General features: G+C 40.4%; 1 long non-coding RNA gene across 1 annotated transcript in view; it reads left to right on the top strand.

Annotated features, from left to right (window-relative positions):
* The window catches only part of LOC118885862, a 44047-nt gene that overhangs the window by 5293 nt on the left and 14342 nt on the right, over window positions 1-24412 (top strand). The window lies entirely within an intron of this gene.

Below are 24412 nucleotides of genomic sequence, written 5' to 3'. Positions count from 1 at the left end.
TGTTAAGGCAGGTCTGTCTCCCCAGAAGGCCAACCTCTATGAGATGTGTGGCCCAGTCTTGAGTGACATTTTTCACTTGGCTGAGTACCAGGTAGCATGCTGTGGGCAGAAACTACACGTGTGGGGCGTGTGAGAAACCATTCTATTTCAGAGCAAACCTCCATCACCAAAAGCAGCACACTGGAGAGAAACCATTGAGAAGTGATGTGAGGAGAACATTGTTTGTGAACAGCTGCAAATTCTATGTATCAAGGAAGCCCTTTACCTTTGGGGATGTTGGGAAGGACTTCCTGGGCAACTCAGGATTTCTTCACCAACAGGCCACATGCACCTGGGAGAAGTCAAATAGTGGAACTGAGCGTGAGACTCCCTTTCCAAGGGGAAAAAATCATTATAAATGGGGAGACTGCCCAGAAACTTTCAGTGGCAAACACACTTGTTCAGCACCAGAGAGTCCTCACTAGAGGAAGATGTTACACATGCAGTGAATGTGGGGAATCATTTAGCAAAAGCTCCCATCTCATTAGACATGAGAGAGTTCACACTGGAGAAAGGCCTTATGAGTGCAGTGAATGTGGGAAATCCTTTAGCCAAAGCTCTAACCTCATCACACACCAGAGAGTTCACAGTGAGAAAAGGCCTTACAATTTGGGGAATATGCTGAATTCTTTACCTACAGCTCTAGTCTCTTAAAACAGTAGACTGTTTACACTGGACCTTGTTAATGCAATGAATACGATAAGGCCATTAGCCCAAGGTTTTGACTCTGGAACCACAGATTTCAGAAGGAAAAAACATCTTACATGTGCAGGGATGTACAATTTCCTTTTTCAGTCTGTCAACACTTGAGATCCCTCCTCGTGGTACCATCTGAATTGAACCTCATACATCCAAACATCTGCAAACATCCCAGGTATGTGGGAGCTGCATTGTACTTTTTAGCCTGCCCAGGTCCCTTGCCAGATTTCTGTCATTGACAGTTTCTGTGGCCAAAGCCATTTCGCCTCTCCCACCTGGCAGGTACTCACAGTGTACAGCATTCACCCACCCCAGTGTGTGCAGGGAAAGAAACCTTGGTTTTTCCCATTCACAGGAGGGCTTGTGAGAAGCCTGAGCACTCACTCCTTTCTCATTTCTTTGATGAGTTAAGTCACTGACATGACCCATTTTTGGCCCAAAGGACTCTGCTTGTGACTTGCAAAAATGGACGACCTTATTCAGGGGTATTGTTGGCCTCACATAACTCCTATGATAGGATTTCCTAGCCATCAAGTCACCAATCCAGGAGTAGCTTCCCTCCCATTGCTCTGGTTTGTGCAATTATAAAGGTCTCACTGTTTAAGCCACATTTAATCTTGAGGTTCCATTCACTGTAGGGGATGATTTGAAAACACTTGGGTTCTGCTAACATAAAGGAGTGATCAGCTTTTGTTGGGAATCCCACGCTTTGTGTGCCTTAAACTTAAGGGCACAGTATGATAGCAGATATACCTTTCTCCATTTTGGCCTTGTTTGCATTATTGCCCAAGGCTTCCAAGGAAAGACTACAGAGCTTTCTGGTTCTAATTTGTGGCCTGAGTGCCATATTTTCTTGGTTCAGAGGTCAGCCTGGGGAAGAAGCAATTGTTGTGACAACCGTCCTTGCTTCTGAGAGTAACATGAAATTGTTGTCTTGTTCACAGGGGATATTGCCTTGAGCTCAGCATTAGTGAGGAAAATATTCTCCCAGGTCCTGCAATAGAGCCATGTGCCCTTATGTGCAGAATTCTGTAGCATAGCATCACTGATTGTAAGATTATAGGGGGAATGATAATTGTTACAGAAAACATTGGATTAATAGTGGGAAGAGGACACTATTACAAGCTAGTTGGAATGTGTCTCATTTAAAGGGGCATCCAGGGCTTCCCTGGTGGGGCAGTGGTTGAGAGTCTGCCTGCCAATGCAGGGGACATGGGTTCGGGCCCTGGTCTGGGAGGATCCCGCATGCCGCGGAGCAACTAGGCCCGTGAGCCACAACTGCTGAGCCTGCGCGTCTGGAGCCTGTGCTCCGCAACAAGAGAGGCCACGATAGTGAGAGGCCCGCGCACCGCGATGAAGAGTGGCCCCCGCTTGCTGCAACTGGAGAAGGCCCTCGCACAGAAACGAAGACCCAACACAGCCAAAAATAAATAAATAAATTGATTAATTAATTAAAATATTTAAAAAAATAAAAAAATAAAGGGGCATCCACAATGACAGTGTTCCAGTCACTGTGCCTGTGAAGGATGAGCATGTACAGAAATTCTCAGATCTCCTGAATTATGAAGCTTGTATAGCAGAGGGCATTACAAGAGAAAATAATCTGAAGGTTTTGTGGATTTCTGTAGCCTCTGTGGGCTATCCTCCTCAAGGCCATTTCTGTGCAGACAGAAAAATGAGAATAGAGAGAAGGGATATCTTTTCATCGAGTAATGGACTTTGTGACCCAGGCAGTATTCCTGTGGAATCAGGTGGGAATAGTCTTCATTGCTTACTTATATTTTTGACCACTGAGGCAAGGTGACCCTCCCAAGGCGTGAGGCAGAAAGTGGTGAAGTCAGTATAGGGGATTTTACAAAAAGAGTAAGAAATCCAGATTTTTATTTTGGATAATATTTTAAAGCTTTAATAAGGTATAAATACATGCAATAAAATGCACATGGTTAAAATATACAATTTGATAAGTTTTGACATTTATATAAATCCATGGAACCACCATCACATACATAATAAACCTATCTTCCTTCATATTTACCTTGTTTCCTTTATTGATGTTACTCTTACTTCTAGTCAATCATTGATTTATTATTCTTTACAGTAGATAAGTTTGCATTGTCGAGAATTTTATATGATTAAAGTCATAAAGTGTTTATTCTTTTCCCCTCAGGTGCCCTCATGTGACATATTTATTTTGAGAGTCATCAGTGAGTAGTTCATTCTTTTTATATTGATGAGAAGTATGATGTTCTGAGGATATACCACTATTTGTTTATTCATCTGTTTATCCGTATTTGAGTTGTTTGCAGTTTTTGACTGTTGGAAGTAAAATTGCTGCAGACTTTTGAATATAATTCTATACATGGTTATGTTTCACTTTTCCTGTATTAATACTTTGGGGTGCAGTGCCTGAGTTACAGGGTTAGTGAATGGATGATTTTTAAAGAATTACCTATAGTGTGATCTGAAATGGTTGTTTCCTTTTGTATTCCTACCAGAAGAGTTTGGGACTTCCAGTTATTCCATATCATTGCCAATATGTTTAGTCTTTTTAAACTTTTTTTTCTTTTTAATTTGGCTGCATCGGGTCTTAGTTTGTGGCACATGGGATCTTCATTACGGCATGCGGGATCTTTTGTTGTGGTGTGTGGGCTCTTCGTTGCGGCGTGCGGGCTTCTCTCTAGTTGTGGTGCACAGGCTCCAGAGAGCGTGGGCTCAGCAGTGGTGGCGCCCTGGCACTCTAGTTGTGTCGTGTGGGTGCTCTAGTTGTGGCATGTGGGCTTAGTTGCCCCACAGCACGTGGGATCTTAGTTCCCCAACCAGGGGTCGAACCCATGTCCCCTGCATTGGAAGGCACATTGTTAACCACTGGACTGCCAGGGAAGTTCCAAGTCTTTTAATAGGACTTTTTGACCCTTTTAATAAGTGTGTAGCAGTATCTCACTGTGGTTTTAGTTGCATTTATCAGATGTTTTATGACGTGGAGGATTTTTTTCATTTTTAAAATTTTCCACTTGCGTGTCCTCTTTTCGTAAAATGTCTTTTCATAGCTTTTGTCCATTTTAAAATAATTAATTTTGACTATTTCTCTCTTCATTAATAAATATGATAATGAAACAGTGAAGACTTGAAACTTCATTCTTTAGTGATGTGACTCCTAGCCATAAGAAATAATTATTTTTGAATTCTGAAATACTATTTCCTAAATTTTTTTCTGCTGTACACAGTGCAATGGCCACATACAGCATATATCAGCATTACTAACATATTCTCCATAATCAAGCCAAGATTTGTGTTGTTTGCACTTTCCCTAGTGTGAATATTCCTACTTTCGTCGATTTAAAACTTCCAATGTGATATCACTGAACATGGAGTTTGAAAGTTGACAGTAGCACACCAATATATTCTATTTCCACTGTAGTGATACAGTAGCCACAAGCTTCAAGAACATAGAAGAAAAATGTAGTGAAGTGACTAAGAAGTTAGAAGTTTTTATATATATATATATTTTTTTTTAACACACACTGTATTTTATTTTTACAAGAGATAGACTGACACCAAGCATTGTACATGGATGACCACAACAAAAGCAACAATGATTGCAATTACCAAACATGAAACACACTCATACTATGTCATAATATTGACATTCAGTCCAGTAATCCTCCACTGTAACAGCTCCTTTACTTTGCAGTGAAAATTGATTTGTATATTCTTTGCCTCTGAGTCCTTGTGGGATTTTTTTTTTTTAATTCAGACAGAAAGTCACAAAAATTATACTCATCCTCATCAGTTCACTCAGTCCCATGTAATTAATTTTTTTTTTCATCTTGACTTTTGTTAGCACTTTTATGAGTTCATCAGTTTTTCATTAGAGTTCTGAAAATGCTTATTCATTCAGTTCAGCAGTACAGTCAGTTACCAGAAACCTGTACTTGTCAGAGTCTTTTCCATGAATTTCTTGAAGATGAAACCCTTTTATAGGAACATATTTGCAAAATCATCAGAGTACATCCAGAACTGTCTGTAAATGACAAAAGACTTAAAAATGACCACGGTTAAAGATTTGATGAAAGTTCATAATAATGCAGTTGACAAGAAAATTAGTTATTTCTAAGATATACATTTTAAAGTAATAACTAGGATTATTACTTATAACATTATACCAGAACATATAAGATTTTTAGAAATTTCATGTAATGTCTGAAACATTTATATTAACATATTTCCATACAAATACAAATATAAGATTTTTAGAAATTTCATGTAATGTCTGAAACATTTATATTAACATATTTCCATACAAATAACCCAATGAAAGTTTAGTATTAGTTGTTTTGTTTGTTTGTTTTTTTATACTGCAGGTTCTTATTAGGCATCAATTTTATACACATCAGTGTATACATGTCAATCCCAATCGCCCAATTCAGCACACCACCATCCCCACCCCACCGCAGTTTTCCCCCCTTGGTGTCCATATGTCCATTCTCTACATCTGTGTCTCAACTTCTGCCCTGCAAACCGGCTCATCTATACCATTTTTCTAGGTTCCACATACATGCATTAATATACGATATTTGTTTTTCTCTTTCTGACTTACTTCACTCTGTATGACAGTCTCTAGATCCATCCACGTCTCAACAAATGACTCAATTTCGTTCCTTTTTATGGCTGAGTAATATTCCATTCTATATATGTACCACAACTTCTTTATCCATTCATCTGTTGATGGGCATTTAGGTTGCTTCCATGACCTGGCTATTGTAAATAGTGCTGCAATGAACATTCGGGTGCATGTGTCTTTTTGAATTACGGTTTTCTCTGGGTATATGCCCAGTAGTGGGATTGCTGGGTCATATGGTAATTCTATTTTTAGTTTTTTAAGGAACCTCCATATTGTTCTCCATAGTGGCTGTATCAATTTACATTCCCACCAACAGTGCAAGAGGGTTCCCTTTTCTCCACACCGTCTCCAGCATTTGTTGTTTGTAGATTTTCTGATGATGCCCATTCTAACAGGAGTGAGGTGATACCTCATTGTAGTTTTGATTTGCATTTCTCTAATAATTAGTGATGTTGAGCATCTTTTCATGTGCTTCGTGGCCGTCTGTATGTCTTCTTTGGAGAAATGTCTACTTAGGTCTTCTGCCCATTTTTGGATTGGGGTGTTTGTTTCTTTAATATTGAGCTGAATGAGCTGTTTATATATTTTGGAGATTAATCCTTTGTCCGTTGATTCATTTGCAAATATTTTCTCCCATTCTGAGGGTTGTCTTTTCGTCTTGTTTATGGTTTCCTTTGCTGTGCAAAAGCTTTGAAGTTTCATTAGGTCCCACTTGTTTATTTTTGTTTTTATTTCCATTACTCTAGGAGGTGGATCAAAAAAGATCTTGCTGTGATTTATGTCAAAGAGTGTTCTTCCTATGTTTTCCTCTAAGAGTTTTATAGTGTCCAGTCTTATATTTAGGTCTCTAATCCATTTTGAGTTTATTTTTGTGTATGGTGTTAGGGAGTATTCTAATTTCATTCTTTTACATGTAGCTGTCCAGTTTTCCCAGCACCACTTATTGAAGAGACTGTCTTTTCTCCATTGTATATCTTTGCCTCCTTTGTCATAGATTAGTTGACCATAGGTGCATGGGTTAATCTCTGGGCTTTCTATCTTGTTCCATTGATCTGTGTTTCTGTTTTTGTGCCAGTACCATATTGTCTTGATTACTGTAGCTTTGTAGTAGAGTCTGAAGTCAGGGAGTCTGATTCCTCCAGCTCCATTTTTTTGCCTCAAGACTGCTTTGGCTATTCGGGGTCTTTTGTGTCTCCATACAAATTTTAAGATGATTTGTTCTAGCTCTGTAAAAAATGCCATTGGTAATTTGATAGGGATTGCATTGAATCTGTAGATTGCTTTGGGTAGTATACTCATTTTCACAATGTTGATTCTTCCAATCCAAGAACATGGTATATCTCTCCATCTGTTGCTATCATCTGTAATTTCTTTCATCAGTGTCTTATAGTTTTCTGCATACAGGTCTTTTGTCTCCATAGGTAGGTTTATTCCTAGGTATTTTATTCTTTTTGTTGCAATGGTAAATGGGAGTGTTTCCATAATTTCTCTTTCAGATTTTTCATCATTAGTGTATAGGAATGCAAGAGATTTCTGTGCATTAATTTTGTATCCTGCAACTTTACCATATTCATTAATTACCTCTAGCAGTTTTCTGGTGGCAGTTTTAGGATTCTCTATGTATAGTATCATGTCATCCGCAAACAGTGACAGTTTTACTTCTTTTCCAATTTGTATTCCTTTTATTTCTTTTTCTTCTCTGATTGCCGTGGCTAGGACTTCCAGAACTATGTTGAATAATAGTGGTGAGAGTGGACATCCTTGTCTCGTTCCTGATCTTAGAGGAAATGCTTTCAGTTTTTCACCATTGAGAATGATGTTTGCTGTGGGTTTGTCATATATGGCCTTTATTATGTTGAGGTAGGTTCCCTCTATGCCCACTTTCTGGAGAGTTTTTATCATAAATGGGTGTTGAATTTTGTCAAAAGCTTTTTCTGCATCTATTGAGATGATCATATGGTTTTTATTCTTCAATTTGTTAATATGGTGTATCACATTGATTGATTTGCATATATTGAAGAATCCTTGCATCCCTGGGATAAATCCCACTTGATCGTGGTGTATGATCCTTTTAATGTGTTGTTGGATTCTGTTTGCTAGTATTTTGTTGAGGATTTTTGCATCTATATTCATCAGTGATATTGGTCTGTAATTTTCTTTTTTTGTAGTGTCTTTGTCTGGTTTTGGTATCAGGGTGATGGTGGCCTCATAGAATGAGTTTGGGAGTGTTCCTTCCTCTGCAATTTTTTGGAAGAGTTTGAGAAGGATGGGTGTTAGCTCTTCTCTAAATGTTTGATAGAATTCACCTGTGAAGCCATGTGGTCCTGGACTTTTGTTGGAAGATTTTTAATCACAGTTTCAATTTCATTACTTGTGATTGGTCTGTTCATATTTTCTGTTTCCTCCTGGTTCAGTCTTGGAAGGTTATACCTTTCTAAGAATTTGTCCATTTCTTCCAGGTTGTCCATTTTATTGGCATAAAGTTGCTTGTAGTAGTCTCTTAGGATGCTTTGTATTTCTGCGGTGTCTGTTGTAACTTCTCCTTTTTCATTTCTGATTTTATTGATTTGAGTCCTCTCCCTCTTTTTCTTGATGAGTCTGGCTAATGGCTTATCAATTTTGTTTATCTTCTCAAAGAACCAACTTTTAGTTTTATTGATCTTTGCTATTGTTTTCTTTGTTTCTATTTCATTTATTTCTGCTCTGATCTTTATGATTTCTTTCCTTCTGCTAACTTTGGGTTTTGTTTGTTCTTCTTTTTCTAGTTTCTTTAGGTGTAAGTTTAGATTGTTTACTTGAGATTTTTCTTGTTCCTGAGGTAGGCTTGTATAGCTATAAACTTCCCTCTTAGAACTGCTTTTGCTGCATCCCATAGGTTTTGGGTCGTCGTGTTTTCATTGTCATTTGTCTCAGGTATTTTTTTATTTCCTCTTTGATTTCTTCAGTGATCTCTTGGTTATTTAGTAACGTATTGTTTAGCCTCCATGTGTTTGTCTTTTTTACGTTTTTTTCCCTGTAATTCATTTCTAATCTCATAGCGTTGTGGTCAGAAAAGATGCTTGATATGATTTCAATTTTCTTAAATTTACTGAGGCTTGATTTGTGACCCAAGATGTGATCTATCCTGGAGAATGTTCCGTGCGCACTTGAGAAGAATGTGTAATCTGCTGTTTTTGGATGGAATGTCCTATAAATATCAATTAAATCTATCTGGTCTATTGTGTCATTTAAAGCTTCTGTTTCCTTATTTATTTTCATTTTGGATGATCTGTCCATTGGTGTAACTGAGGTGTTAAAGTCTCCCACTATTATTGTGTTACTGTCGATTTCCTCTTTTATAGCTGTTAGCAGTTGCCTTATGTATTGAGGTGCTCCTATGTTGGGTGCATATATATTTATAATTGTTATGTCTTCTTCTTGGATTGATCCCTGGATCATTATGTAGTGTCCTTCCTTGTGTCTTGTAACATTCTTTATTTTAAAGTCTATTTTATCTGATATGAGTATAGCTACTCCAGCTTTCTTTTGATTTCAATTTGCATGGAATATCTTTTTCCATCCCCTCACTTTCAGTCTGTATGTGTCCCTAGGTCTAAAGTGGGTCTCTTGTAGACAGCATATATATGGGTCTTGTTTTTGTATCCATTCAGCCAGTCTATGTCTTTTGGTTGGGGCATTTAATCCATTCACGTTTAAGGTAATTATCGATATGTATGTTCCTATGACCATTTTCTTAATTGTTTTGGGTTTGTTTTTGTAGGTCCTTTTCTTCTCTTGTGTTTCCCACTTAGAGAAGTTCCTTTAGCATTTGTTGTAGAGCTGGTTTGGTGGTGCTGAATTCTCTTAGCTTTTGCTTGTCTGTAAAGCTTTTGATTTCTCCATCAAATCTAAATGAGATCCTTGCCGGGTAGAGTAATCTTGGTTGTAGGTTCTTCCCTTTCATCACTTTAAGTATATCATGCCACTCCCTTCTGGCTTGCAGAGTTTCTGCTGAGAAATCAGCTGTTAACCTTATGGGAGTTCCCTTGTATGTTATTTGTCGTTTTTCCCTTGCTGCTTTCAATAATTTTTCTTTGTCTTTAATTTTTGCCACTTTGATTACTATGTGTCTCGGCGTGTTTCTCCTTGGGTTTATTCTGTATGGGACTCTCTGCGCTTCCTGGACTTGGGTGGCTATTTCCTTTCCCATGTTAGGGAAGTTTTCGACTATAATCTCTTCAAATATTTTCTCTGGTCCTTTCTCTCTCTCTTCCCCTTTCTCTCTCTCTTCCCCTTCTGGGACCCCTATAATGTGAATGTTGTTGCATTTAATGTTGTCCCAGAGGTCTCTTAGGCTGTCTTCATTTCTTTTCATTCTTTTTTCTTTAGTCTGTTCCGCAGCAGTGAATTCCACCATTCTGTCTTCCAGGTCACTTATCCGTTCTTCTGCCTCAGTTATTCTGCTATTGATTCCTTCTAGTGTAGTTTTCATTTCAGTTATTGTATTGGTCATCTCTGTTTGTTTGTTCTTTAATTCTTCTAGGTCTTTGTTAATCATTTCTTGCATCTTCTCAATCTTTGCCTCCATTCTTTTTCCGAGGTCCTGGATCATCTTCACTATCATTATTCTGAATTCTTTTTCTGGAAGGTTGCCTATCTCCACTTCATTTAGTTGTTTTTCTGGGATTTTTTCTTGTTCCTTCATCTGGTACATAGCCCTCTGCCTTTTCATCTTGTCTGTCTTTCTGTAACTGTGGTTTTTGGTCCACAGGCTGCAGGATTGTAGTTTTTCTTGCTTCTGCTGTCTGCCCTCTGGTGGTTGAGGCTATCTAAGAGGCTTGATGGGAGGCTCTGATGGTGGGTAGAGCTGACTGTTGCTGTGGTGGTCAGAGCTCAGTAAAACCTTAATCCACTTGACTGTTGATGGGTGGGGCTGGGTTCCCTCCCTGTTGCTGTGGCGTCAGAGCTCAGTAAAACCTTAATCCACTTGACTGTTGATGGGTGGGGCTGGGTTCCCTCCCTGTTGGTTGTTTTGCCTGAGGCAACCCAACACTGGAGCCTACCTGGGCTCTTTGGTGGGGTTAATGGCAGACTCTGGGAGGGCTCACGCCAAGGAGAACTTCCCAGAACCTCTGCTGCCAGTGTCCTTATTCCCACGGTGAAACAGAGCCACCACCCGCCTCTGCAGGAGACCCCCAACACCAGCAGGTAGGTCTGGTTCAGTCTTCCCCAGGGTCACTGCTCCTTCCCCTGGGTCCCGATGCACACATTACTTTGTGTGTGCCCTCCAAGGGTGGGGTCTCTGTTTCCCCCAGTCCTGTCAAAGTCCTGCAATCAATTCCCACTAGGCTTCAAAGTCTGATTCTCTAGGAATTCCTCCTCCCGTTGCCGGACCCCCAGGTTGGGAAGCCTGACGTGGGGCTCAGAACCTCCACTCCAGTGGGTGGACTTCTGTGGTATAAGTGTTCGCCAGTCTGTGAGTCACCCACCCAGCAGTTATGGGATTTGATTTTACTCTGATTGCGCCCCTCCTACCGTCTCACTGTGGCTTCTCCTCTGTCCTTGGACGTGGGGTATCCTCCTTGGTGAAGTCCAGGGTCTTCCTGTCAATGATTGTCCAGCAGCCAGTTGTGATTCTGGTGCTCTCGCAAGAGGGAGTGAGAGCGCGTCCTTCTACTCCGCCATCTTGGTTAATCCTCTAGAAGTTTTTATATATTTTTAAACAGTTCAATTGTGGTAAAATTACATAAAGTAAACTGCACATATTTTTAATGTACATTTTAATGGTTTGACACGTGCTTACAACTGAAACCAAAATTTTCCTGCTACCCATTTTAACTCAGCCTTCTCCACATATAAAATTACTGATACAATGACATATCATTTGTTATTTCTAATATACACAAAAATGGAAAAGATTGTATTAGGAAGCTGGATGAACCCCTTTCCAATCTGCCACCATTATTTATCATTTCTTGGCCATTGTTTCATTCATCTTCGTATATGCTAGTGGATTATTCTACTTTTAATCCCAGACATAACATGATGCATAACCTCTTCAGGATGCATTTTTAGAAATTGAGTGCTCCTTCATAACTCTAATAACTATCACATAAAATGAAAACACTTAAGAATTTGGAAGTATGCTCAGTTTTCTCAACTGTCTCAAAAATGTATTTAAGGCAGATTAATTACGGTCAGGATCCAAAATGTATTCTTAGGGTTTTTGGTAGCTGTGTCGCACTAAGTCTCTTAACCTTTAAGTCTCACTTGCCATTTTTATTCTTATTTGTTGATCAGAATTAGGCAGATTATAGATGTGGTTTATTGAATCTCTGATACTGTTTAACTGATCACCCTTTCCCCATAATCCTGTGCAGTAGATATTAATGAGGTAGGTGATTGAAGTTTGGTCCCAGCAAAGTGTGTGATGGTGACTATTGGGTAAATAAAAATAAAATCTCTGGACTCAGAAATCCTCTCCTCAAAGGTGGTAGTGACAGAAAACACTTTTATTTTTGAGTAAGCATTAAACCAGAGTTTGATGTGTATCACAGGTCATATGCTAAGAAATTGCAAAGGCTGAAAAAAAACTCCACCTTATGTAGCTAAGCAGATACAACTCATTACATACATGTTTTGACGATAATAACTAGTCACCTAGCTCTAGTACCTGTGCCATGCTCAGTCACTGGCTGAGAACAGCTTGCTGAGAATGGCTTTTGGAATGCTGTGGTGGCTTCCAAGGCAGCACAGCTGGGGGCTGTTGGCCAGCTACACTCCTCAGAGCAGGATACATTGTAAAGGAAGAACTGAGCAGCGTACTCTCATGGCTGCCCAGAACTGAAACTATATGGATAATATTTGATTAATTTTAAATATGGTTTGGTCAGAGCAAAGAGGCAACAGAATAATCCTTTGGCCGGTCTCTCTCAAATTCTTAAAATTCCATCTGATTCCTTATCTTAAAACCATCAAAGTAGGTCTACTCTAAAAGTAAGAAATAGGCCCAGAAAACAAACAAAAAAATAGTCAAGAGAATTTGACAGTACCACTCATCACACATGGTTCTTCTTCTAAATTTATCTGGCAATTGGGGTGACTATTGTGAAAGGAAAGTAAAAATGGAGTCGATATTGCTCAGGGCTGTCTAAAATGGAGCCGGGAATCTATTAAGGAAGTGTGACTTATGCACCTCTCAGCCTGGATGGAGTCTGATTTTTGACTACTTATTGTCCTAATGAGGCCATCCAGAACATCTGCCAGAACGTCAAGATTCTTATCAAACCCTCATCCTAAAATAACTCATGACAGCCTGTCTACTTATCAGACCCAAACCGTAAAATAACTCCTGATTGCTTAAGGACAAATAGTTCCTAAATTGCATCAGACTCAATCACAATTCTCAAGAGGCAGCTTTAACAAACTCAGAGCTCTTTGTCTTTGTAAGCCCCTTACTCTCTTCTCCTGGAACATCTTTTGGGGTTACCTGAATCTGTGTCTCCTGAATTGCAGACTCCAAATAAACTCTTTTCTTTTTTTAATAACGGGTTTTTTTGTTTGTTTGGTTTGGGTTTTTTTGGCCATGTTGGGTTTTCATTGCTTCGCGCAGGCTTTCTCTGGTTGTGGCAAGTGGGGGCTATTCTTTGCTGCGGTGTGTGGGCTTCTCGTAGTAGCTTGTCTTGTTGCAGAGCATGGGCTGTAGGCACGCGGACTTCAGTAGCTGTGGCTCGCAGGCTCTAGAGTGCAGGCTCAGTAGTTGTGGCGCATGGACTTAGTTGCTTCGTGGCTTGTGGGATCTTCCCGGACCAGGGCTTGAACCCACGTCCCCTGCATTGGCAGGTGGATTCTTAACCACTGCGCCACCAGGGAGGTCCCTAAACTCTTCTTATTTGCAGCCTCCTATATTGTTTTTTGGTTGGCATTACATGGTGTCAGAAGTGGGATACAGAGCGACCTGCAAAAGCCCTCACCAACTCTTATCTAACGCTGCCTTGGATTCAGTTAAGGTGCCTGCAAGAGCCTGTTATGCTTTATCATCTCCTTGGTGATCCCAGATCGTGGTGGTGAGTCCTCCTGTACCTAAGCCACCCATGTTGGTAGAAGTTCTAGTTTATTTGGGTGTCCTCTGTTGCTGGCTTCTGTCCTCTAGGATTTTGTTTCCTGTTTTGAGTGGCCTCCAGCATTTTGCTTCCTGTTTGTTTTTTGGGTTTTTTTTATTTTATTGAAATATAGTTGATTTACAGTGTTGTGTTAATTTCTTCTGTGCAGCAAAGTGACTCAGTTATATATGTATATGTATAATCTTATTCATATTCCTTTCTATTGTGGTTTGTCACAGGATATTGAGTATAGTTCCCTGTGCTATATAATAGGACCTTGTTGTTTATCCATCCTTTATAATAGTTTGCCTCTGCTAATCCCATACCCCCAATCCTTCCCTCTACTACCCACCCTCCGCCTTGGCAACCACACGTCTATTCTCTATGTCTGTGAGTCTGTTTTTCTTTTGTAGCATACCCATTCCACAGGCAGGGATACTGAGTCTCCAGAACCAGGGGACAGTCCTGCTGCTAGGAAGAGGCAGATCAGAGACCTGAACCCCTTTGGCAGAAGTATCTCAGGGTGCCTCCTATGTATACAGGTGCCCTGAGCAGTTCCCTGCTGGCTGAAGACACAGGTGCAGCCTCCAGGTAGGACCCCAAGTAGGGATCAGAGCTACTCTGGGAAGAGCCCCCTGATGGGCCAGGGCCCCTCAGCCCCTGGAACTCTCTCCTGTTGTTGCAGCCTCCCCAAGGGCACTGCCACCACTCTCCAGGGTATCAGGACTCCAACAGCTACCTCCTTGGGGGCCTTACTATGGGCCCGGCCCTATGCATCCTCCCACAGCCCCTGAGGCAGCTCCATCATTATCCCCGTTTTGCACTGGGGGAAACTGAGGATGTGTGGGACTGGAGGGGGTATCTCTTACTGTAACCCCGGCAGAGGTGGGGATGCAAAAATCAATCGCAGCCTCACCCACTGTGTCCCCCCTTCCCTCTGGCCTGGTTCCACCCCAAGAAACCTCTCCTTATTCCCTCGGGCTCCTCTTAGGAGCCTTCTCAACCTCTTCCCTGTTGCCCTGCAGGTCCTCTCCCAGATGCTGATGGTCCCTGTGTTAATTTGCTAAGGTTGACAAAACATGGCACCATAGTCTGGGTGCTTTAAACAACAGAAAATTATTTCCTCACAATACCAGAGGGTAGAAGTCTGGGATCAAGAGGTTAACAGTGGTTTCTTCGGAGGCTTGTAAATAGCTGTCCTCTTCCTCTGTCTTTACATGGTCTTCCCTCTGACATGGCTCCCCACCCCTGCAGGCATACAGCACCTTCCCCAGGTGTCACCCCAAACACATGACTGGCCCTTGCTGCCACATGTGAGTCATCCCAAGGCTGTTGGTCTTCCTACTAACATCACCTCGGCATCTTCTCCAATCATTGCCCCATTACTCAGCTGTCACTGTTGTGGACATTGGAAGAGATGCTAAGGACTAAGAATGTCTACTGTAACCCTCCCCAGTCCCTGTCCCCATGGTTCTTCCTCTCACTCCCTCCAGCTGGTGAATTTGGTCCTCCCGAACACTCTAGGTAAAAAGCAAACCAGTGACTGCTAATCCCTAAGAATATTCCTGCTCCCTCCTGGGGAACTAAACTTGACCACCATTCCCTGAATGGGCTAGATGAAGTCTGGCCTGTCTTGTAAATCCTGCATCATTCACATATGACAGGATGACAGTGTCCCACACTTGTTACACTGTGTCCCCAGATATATATAGGCAGGTCATATCCAATACCTGAAACGGTTTGTTTCCAGACTGTGTTATGGTGTGGTAGCAAAATACAGTCACACTATTTGTGTTTCTAGGTGTGTCACATACAAATTATTTTATTTGACAAATACACACGTACGTAAAAAACAAAAGATTTACTTCTCCCTGTTGAAAATGGGGAAAGAGATTTCCTTCCTCTCCCTCAGACCATTTACCTTAGAAAACTTGTAGGAACTGTCTCATCTCTTTTAAAATGCATGTCTTTGAAGACTAGAGAGGCCTTTTTTCAGCTCGTCTTTTTTTTTCTTCCAGTTTTAGGACTCAGAAATGTCTTTCTCAAGAACCTGCTTTCTCCTCAAACTGCAGACATCAGGGAGTTAGCTCATTTATCAGTTCTTGTGCAAGGATAGGAGTCTCATCTTAGTGGATGCTGTGCTCCAACTTAAAAAACTACCTCCTATTACAAAGATGAGAAGTTTGTGTTTCCTGTGGCTAAAACCAATAAGCAAACACAGATAGTCACCCCAATTACCAGGTAAAATTACGACTCTGTGTGACAAATGGTACTGTCAACTCCTCTTACTTGAGGACTAGTTATTGTTTATCTTGAATATACATGTGCAGTGGGTTGTATCTGTTTGGATAAATAGGGGAGTTAGGTTTTTTCTGTCTTTGCAGTTTCCTAGTGGATTGCCTGTGATGCACGAGTAGTTTGCTTTAATGCTTATTCAATAATAAAAGTGGTTTTATGTCTCTACTACCATTGTGGAAAGGGTTACCAGGTTGGGAGAAATTTTTGTTTTTACTTCCCTAACAGTCATCATCAGGCACCTGTCTGCAGGGATCAAACCTCATCACCCATCTCGTCAACATCTAGTATACAGGATATATGGGGGGAGGGTGACCAGTTGAACAGTATTAGAGACTCATTAAGACCCATCTTGAATGTGCCAAATTCTGATGAACCAATGACAGCAAATTATGAGAAACAAATAAGAATTTTAAAAGATAAGTGGACCCCACATGTTAAGAGATGTGAGACACAGCTACTGAACCCTGTAAGGATATATTTTGGATTCTGATTGCAACTAAATTGACTTAAGAAACAAACACGTTTTTGAGACAATTCAGCATTGATACAATATTTATATTTTTTTTGGCAACTATTGTGTTATGAAAAATCTATTCTGAAGAGATTATGCATTAAATGATACCATGTCTAGAATTAGTACAGTAGTTCCCCCTTATCTGCAGCAGATGTGTTCCAAGACCTCCAAGTAGATGTCTGAAACTACAGATAGTACTGAACCCTATATGTACTGTTTTTTCCTAAATATACATACCTGTGATAAAGATTATAACAATAGCTGTAATAAAAGTTAAGTGAATGTGGTATCTCTCTCTCTCAAAATAGTTTATTGTACTGTAGTCGCCCTTTTTGTGATGATGTGAGATACAATGCCTATGTGGATTCACTGGACAAAGGGATGGTTCATGCTGTGGGTGGGACGAAGAGGGCAGTGAGAGATTGCAGCATACAGAAAGACACGCAATTTAAAACTCAAGACTTGTTTATTTCTGGAGTTCTCCATTTAATATTTTCAGACCTTAGTTGACCTTGGGTCACTGAAACCCCAAAAAGCACATCTGTGAATAAGGGAGAGACTGTGGTAAACTAACGCACTGGTGTAAACGGGGATAGATGAAATAAGAATGGCCATGAAATGATGGAAGATGGGGATGGATTCATCTGGTTTCATAACAGTCTCTTTTTTTTTTCATAACAGTTTTTTTCATAACAAAAATATATATGTCCTTCTATCAGTAATTTTATATGCTGAGAAGGATAAATTTTAAAAGGCAGGAGGAAACTTGGTTTCAGGGTTGTAAGCATGCATCAATAGATCAAACGGTAGATTTTAAGTATGTGTGGTTTAAACTGTTTTCAATGTATAGTATGTCATCTGCAAACACGGACAGTTTTACTTCTTCCTTTCCATTTGGATTCCTTTTATTTCGTTTTCTTCTCTGATTGCTGTGGCAAGAACTTCCAATACTATGTTAAACAAAAGTGACAAGAGTGGGCATCCTTGTCTTGTTCTTCATATTAGAGGAAATGCTTTTAGCTTTTCACCATTGAGTATGATGTTATCTGTGGGCTTATATATGGCCTTTATTATGTTGAGGTATGTTCCCTTTATGCCCATTTTCTGGAGAGTTTTTATCATAAATGGATGTCAGATTTTGTCAAAAGCTTTCTCTGCATCTATTAAAATGAAATGTTTTTATTCTTTAATTGTTATTGTGGTGTATCACATTGATTTGTGGATATTGAAAAATCCTTCCATCCCTGGGATAAATTCCATTTGATCATGGTGTATGATCCTTTTGATGTACTGTTGGATTCAACTTGCTAATATTTTGTTGAGGATTTTTGCATCTATGTTCATCAGTGATATTGACCTGTAATTTTCCTTTTTTGTAATACCTTTGGTTTTGCCAGCAGGGTGATGCTTGCCTGGTAGAATGAGTTTGGAAGCATTCTTTCCTCTGCAGTTTTTTGGGAATAGTTTGAGAAGGATAGGTGTTAACTCTTTTCTAAATTTTTGGTAGAATTCACCTGTGAAGCCATCTGGTCTTGGACTTTGGTTTGCTGGGTGTTTTAAAACTAGTGATTGAATTTCCTTACTGGTAACTGCTCTGTTCACATTTTCTATTTCTTCCTGGTTCTTGGGAGATTGTAACTTTCTAAGAATTTGTCCATTTCTTCTATGTTGTCCATTTTATTGACATATAGTTGTTTGTAGTAGCCTCTTATGATCCTTTGTATTTTCATGGTGTCAGTTTAACTTCTCCTTTTTCATTTCTGATTGTATTGATTTGGGCCCTCTCGCCTTTTTTCTTGATGAGTTTGGCTAAAGGTTTATATATTTTATTTATCTTTTCAAAGAACCAGCTTTTGGTTTCATTGATCTTTTCTATTTTTTATTTTTTTGTCTCTATTTCATGTCTTTCTGCTCTGATCTTTATGATTTCTTTTCCTTCTACTAACTTTTCGTTTTGTTCTTTCTCTAATTCCATTAGGTATAAGGTTAGATTATTTGAGATTTTTCTTGTTTCCAGAGGTAAGATTGTATTGTTATAAACTTCCCTCTTAGAATTGCTTTTGCTGCATCCCATATGTTTTGGATCTTCGTGCTTTCGTTCTTTCTTTTTCATTTCTGCCTAGTTTTTTTTGTTTGTTTCTTTCTTTGCTGCACTGTGCAGCTTGTGGGATCTTAGTTCACTGACCAGGGATCGAACCCAGGCCCTTGACAGTGAAAGCGTGGAGTCCTAACCACTGGGCCACCAGGGAATTCTCTGTCTCTAGGTATTTTTTGATTTCCTCTTTGATTTCTTCAGTGATCCATTGGTTGTTTAGTAGCATATTGTTTAGCTTCCACGTGTTTGTGTTTTTTACAGTTATTTTCTTGTAGTGGATTTCTAATCTCATAATGTCGTGATTGGAAAAGATGCTTGATATGATTTCAGTTTTCTTAAATTTACCAAGGCTTGCTTTGTGGCCTACCATATTATTAATCCTGGAGAATGTTCCATGTGCATTTGAAAAGAATGTGTATTCTGCTGCTTGTGGTTGGAATGCTTTATAAATATCAATTAAGTCCATCTGGTCTAATGTGTCATTTAAGGCCTGTGTTTCCTTACTGATTTACTTTATGGGTGATCTGTCCATTGATGAAAGTGGGGTGTTAAAGTCCCCCACTATTGTGTTACTGTTGATTTCTCCTTTTATGGCTGTTAGTATTTTCCTTATATATTGAGGTGCTCCTATGTTGAGTGCATATATATTTGCAGTTGTTATATCTTCTTCTTGATTGATCCCTTGATCATTATGTGGTGTCCTTCTTTGACTCTTATAACAGTCTTTATTTTAACGTCTGTTTTGTCTGATATGAGTATTGCTATTCCAGCTTTCTTTTGATTTCCATTTGCATGGAATACCTTTTTCAGTCTCCTCACTTTCAGTCTGTATGTGTCCCTAGACCTGAAGTGGCTCTCTTGTAGACAGCATATATACTGGTCTTGTTTTTGTATCCATTCAGCCAGTCTACGTCTTTTGGTTGGAGCATTTAATCCATTTACGTTTAAGGTAATTATCAATATGTATGTTCTTATTGCTGTTTTGTTAATTGTTTGGATTTGTTTTTGTAGGTCTTTTTTCTCCCCTTCCTCTTTTGTTCTCTTCTCTTGTGATTTACTGAGACATCTTTTTTTTTGGCAGTCCTGTGTGGCTTGCAGGATCTTAGTTCACTGACCAGAGATTGAACCTGGGCCCACATCAGTGAAAGCGCTGAGTCCTAACCACTGGATAGCCAGGGAGCTCCCTCTTCTCTTGTGATCTGATGACTAACTTTAATGTTGTGTTTGGATTCCTTTTTTTTTTTGGTGTGTGTATCTATTGTAGATTTTTGGTTTGTGATTACCATGAGATTTGATATAGCGGTCTATATATAAACAAGATTGTTTTGTTGCTGCTCTTTTTTTATTTTTATTTTTTTTATTTTTTTTTATTTTTTTCAGTATTAAGTAGTGTTTATTCAGTGAATGCAAGATTGATTTAACAGTTGACAGTCAATTAATGTAATTCACTGCATTAACAGAATGAGGGAAGAATCATAAGATTGTTTCAATGTGGTAGAAAAAAATGATAAAGTTTTACTCCCATTTGTTATAAGCTTATGTCATAAAATTGGTATGGAACTTCTTTAATTGGATATTTAAAAATAAACTAGCACATAGGTATTTAAAAATAAACTAGCACAAATATCAGACTTACTATTGAAAAATTGAAAATTTAGCAAATTAGAAATGAGTCAAGGATATCTTCTATCACCATTTATTTTCAATGTTAAAACCTCTGTCTAGGGTCAGGAAGAAAGAAAAATAAATAAAAGTTATAAAGATGGGAAACCAAAAATAAATTTTCATTTTTTTCATAGGCAACTTAAGTTTTACCTAGAAAATCCAAAAGAACCCAGTGATTAGTTATTAGAATGAGTTTAGCTATCTTCTGGATACAAGATATTTTTTTTATTATAGTTACTTCTGTGATTATTTATAGAATGTCTTTTTTTTTTTAATTATATCTCAAAGCTCTTAATTTTTATTTTTATTTATATATATATTTTTGGCTGTGTTGGGTCTTCGTTTCTGTGCGAGGGCTTTCTCTAGTTGTGGCAAGCGGGGGCCACTCTTCATCATGGTGCGCAGGCCTCTCACTGTCGCGGCCTCTCTTTGTTGCGGAGCACAAGCTCCAGACGCGCAGGCTCAGCGGTTGTGGCTCACGGGCCCAGTTGCTCCGCGGCATGTGGGATCTTCCCAGACCAGGGCTCGAACCCATGTCCCCTGCATTGGCAGGCAGATTCTCAACCGCTACGCCACCAGGGAAGCCCTGTTGCTGCTCTTTTAATTTCAAATGCATCTCCAGTATCCTGCGTTTGTACTCTCCTCATGATTGCTCGTTTTGATATCATATTTGTGTTTGGTTGCTTTCCTACTTTTTCTTTATGTTTGCCTTTACCAGTGAGTTTTTCCATTCATAATTTTCTTGTTTCTAGTTGTGGCCTTTTTCTTTTCTTTTCTTTTTTTCCCCACCTAGAGAAGTTCCTTTAGAATTTGTTGCAAAGCTGGTCCGGTGCTGCTGAATTCTCTTAGCTTTTGCTTGTCTGTAAAGCTTTTGAATTCTCCTTCGAATCTGAATGAGATTGCTGGGTAGAGTATTCTTGGTTGTAGGTTCTTCCCTTTCATCACTTTCAGTATATGGTTCCACTACCTTCTGGCCTGCAGAGTTTCCATTGAATAATTAGCTGATACCTTATGGCAATTCCATCGTATGTTATTTGTTGCTTTTCCCTTGTTGCTTTTAATTTTTTATCTTTGTCTTTAATTTTTGTCAGTTTGACGGCTATGTGTCTCAGCATGTTCCTCCTTCGGTTTATCTTGACTGGGGCTCTCTGCACTTCCTGGACTTGGGTGACTGCTTCCTTTCCCATGTTAGGGAAGTTTTCAGCTATTATCTTTTCAAATATTTTCTCAGGTCCTTTCTCTCTTCTCCTTCTGGGAACCCTACAATGTGAATGTTGGTGTGTTTAATGTTGTCCCAGAGGTCTTTTATACTGTCCTCATTTCTTTTCATTCTTTTTTCTTTATTCTGTTCCATGGCAGGGATTTCCACCATTCTGTCTTCCAACTCACGTAGCCTTTCTTCTGACTCATTTATTCTGCTGTCAATTCTGTCTAGTGTATTTTTCATTTTAGTTATCTTATTGTTCATCTCTGTTTTAGATCTTCTAGCTCTTTGTTAATCATTTCTTTTGTCTTCTCAGTCTGTGCCTCCATTCTTTTTGTAAGATCTTGGATCATCTTTACTGTCTTTACTCTGAATACTTTTTTTTTTTTTAATTTATTTATTTTATTTATTTTTGGCTGTGTTGGGTCTTTGTTTCTGTGCGAGGGCTTTCTCTAGTTGCAGCAAGCGGGGGCCACTCTTCATCGTGGTGCATGGGCCTCTCACTGTCGTGGCCTCTCTTGTTGCGGAGCACAGGCTCCAGACGCGCAGCCTCAGTAATTGTGGCTCACGGGCCCAGTTGCTCCGTGGCATGTGGGATCTTCCCGGACCAGGGCTTGAACCCGTGTCCCCTCCATTGGCAGGCAGACTCTCAACCACTGCGCCACCAGGGAAACCCTACTCTGAATACTTTTTCGGGTAGATCGACTATCTCCACTTCACTTAGTTGCTCTTCTGGGGCTTTATCTTGTTCCTTCGTTTGGGATATATTCCTCTGACATCTCATTTTGTCTAACTTTCTGTGATTGCGGTTTCCGTTCTGCAGGCTGCATGGTTGTAGTTCTCCTTGCTTCTCGTGTCTACCCCTTAGAGGATGAGGCTGGTCTAAGAAGCTTGTGCAGGCTTTCTGGTGGGAGGAACTGGTTCGTGCCCACTGGTGGATGGATCTGGGTCTTGTTCCTCTGGTGGCCAGGGCTGTGTCAAGGGGTGTGTTTAGTGGGAAGCAGTGAGCTCAGGAAGACTTTAGGCAGCCTGTCTGCTGATGGGTGCAGATGTGTTCCTGCCCTGTTGGTTTGGTCTGAGGAGTCCCAGCACTGGAGCCTATAGGTTGGGTAGGGCCAGGTCTTGGTGAGAAAACGGTGGCCTCCAGGAGGGCTCACGCCAATGATAATCCCCCAGAACTAGCACCACCCGTGTCTTTGTCCCTGCATTGAGCCACAGTCACCCCCCACCTCTACAGGAGACTCTCCAATACCACCAGGTAGGTCTGGCCTGGGCTCCTATGAGGTCACTGCTTTGTCCCCCGGGTCCTGATGCACACAAGACCTTGTATGCTCTCTCCAAGAGTGGAGTTTCTGTTTCCCAAAGTCCTGTGGAGTTCCTGCGATCAAACCCCCCTGGTCTTTAAAGCCAGATACTCTGGGGGCTCCTCCTCCAGATGCCACACCTCCAGGCTGGGGAGCCTGATGTGGGGCTCAGAACTTTCACTGCTGTGGCGTAACCTCTACGATATTATTATTTTCCAGTTTGTGCATTGCCCACCTGGTGGGTATGGGATTGGATTTTATCACAATTGTTCCCCTCCTACCATCTCATTGTGGTTTCTTCTGTGTCTTTGGATGTAGGATAATTTTTCTGGTAGGTTCCATTGTTTTTTTGTTGTGATTTGCTGTGTTGTGATCACAGCAGTTAGTTGTGATTTTGGTGTTGTTGTGAGAGGAGGTGAGCTGACGTCCTTCTCTGGCACCGTTATTTTTAATAAGAGTCTGTGCCTAACAATTTAAAGACCTCTGGCCACATGTATTTGTAGAACAAGAGTTTCCTGAATCTGGTCCTTTTGCTTATTATTTCTCTGTTTCTCCCTCAGGTGCAGCCTTTAAGTAGTCAAAATAAACCAGGTAAAGGCATCTCGGGGTGTGGGGGTACAAGCAGCCAGCAGCACCTCTTCCTGCTATTCTCTTGGTGTTGGTAGTGGTGGTATTTTTAGGCTGAGTGGTAAACTTCAGGCTCATTTTTCTATTAATGAAAAGAAATTGGCTGTGGAAACATAGACGTATAAGGAATAATATAACAAATAGTAATATACCACCTCCCCCCACTTCTGACTTAAGATATTTTTCTTTAAACTGATACATAGGAACCATATTTTTCTGCCTTCAGTGTCCAGGATTTCATTAAGAAAATGGGATTCATGCTCCCAGGAATTTGTGTGAGAATTAAATGAGAGCATATAAACAAAGCATGGCACATGGCAGGTTCTCAAAAATTGTACCTGTTAGTATGAACACTTCCATACTTATTGCTATTCTTGTTTTATTTATTTATTTATTAATATTTATTTTTGGCTGTGTTTGGTCTTCGTTGCTGCACACAGGCTTTCTCTAGGTGCGGCGAGCAGGGGCTACTCTTTGTTGCAGTGCGTGGACTTCTCATTGTGGTGGCTTCTCTTGTTGTGGAGCACAGGCTCTAGGCACGTGGGCTTCAGTAGTTGTAGCATGCAGGCTCAGTAGTTGTGGCTCATGGGCTCTAGAGTGCAGGCTCAGTAGCTGTGGCGCATGGGCTTAGTTGCTCCGTGGCATTTGGGATCTTCCTGGACCAGGGCTTGAACCCATGTCCCCTGAATTGGCAGGTGGATTCTTAACCACTGTGCCACCAGGGAAGTCCTATTGCTATTCTTATTAGCCCCAAGTAGAGCCTGGTAACAGAAGCTGGAAAAGGTCAGAGCTGTGGAAAGGAAAGGGGTGACTTGGCATTCAGTGATGGGTGGGGAGATGCAAAGTTTCAGAAGAGAGCTGAAGTAAAGCCCTTGGGGTTTCAGATGCTGACGTCTTGGAGCCCTTGTTTTGCTACTGTGTGGAGGAGGCAGGCAGCCACATGGTCTGCATTATGAACCCCAATGTGGAAGGACTCACTACTTTCAGTGAGTCAGAGGCTCTGCTTCCTGCATGTGGCAGCAGCCTGGCTTCACCCAAAATGAGTGTGGACCCAGCTGTGTGCTGTGCCACAGAACAGTCTACAAAGCATACAGGCTGTTCTTTCAGAATGTTTTGTTTGTCCCAGGAGATGTTTGTTCAGTTCTTCAGTGAAGATGTATGAAGACCTTGAATAGTATCACTAAGATATTAATGGGCCTTGTCTTTCATCATATTCTTTTTGGGAAGAGCAGCAATGAAGCTCTTAAGTCCCCACCAAATCCACT

The sequence above is a fragment of the Balaenoptera musculus genome, chromosome 19 (genome assembly GCF_009873245.2).
Source record: "Balaenoptera musculus isolate JJ_BM4_2016_0621 chromosome 19, mBalMus1.pri.v3, whole genome shotgun sequence".
Lineage (NCBI taxonomy): Eukaryota > Metazoa > Chordata > Mammalia > Artiodactyla > Balaenopteridae > Balaenoptera > Balaenoptera musculus.
Note: the sequence above shows the minus strand (reverse complement) of the source record. Positions and strands in the feature narration are given on the sequence as shown.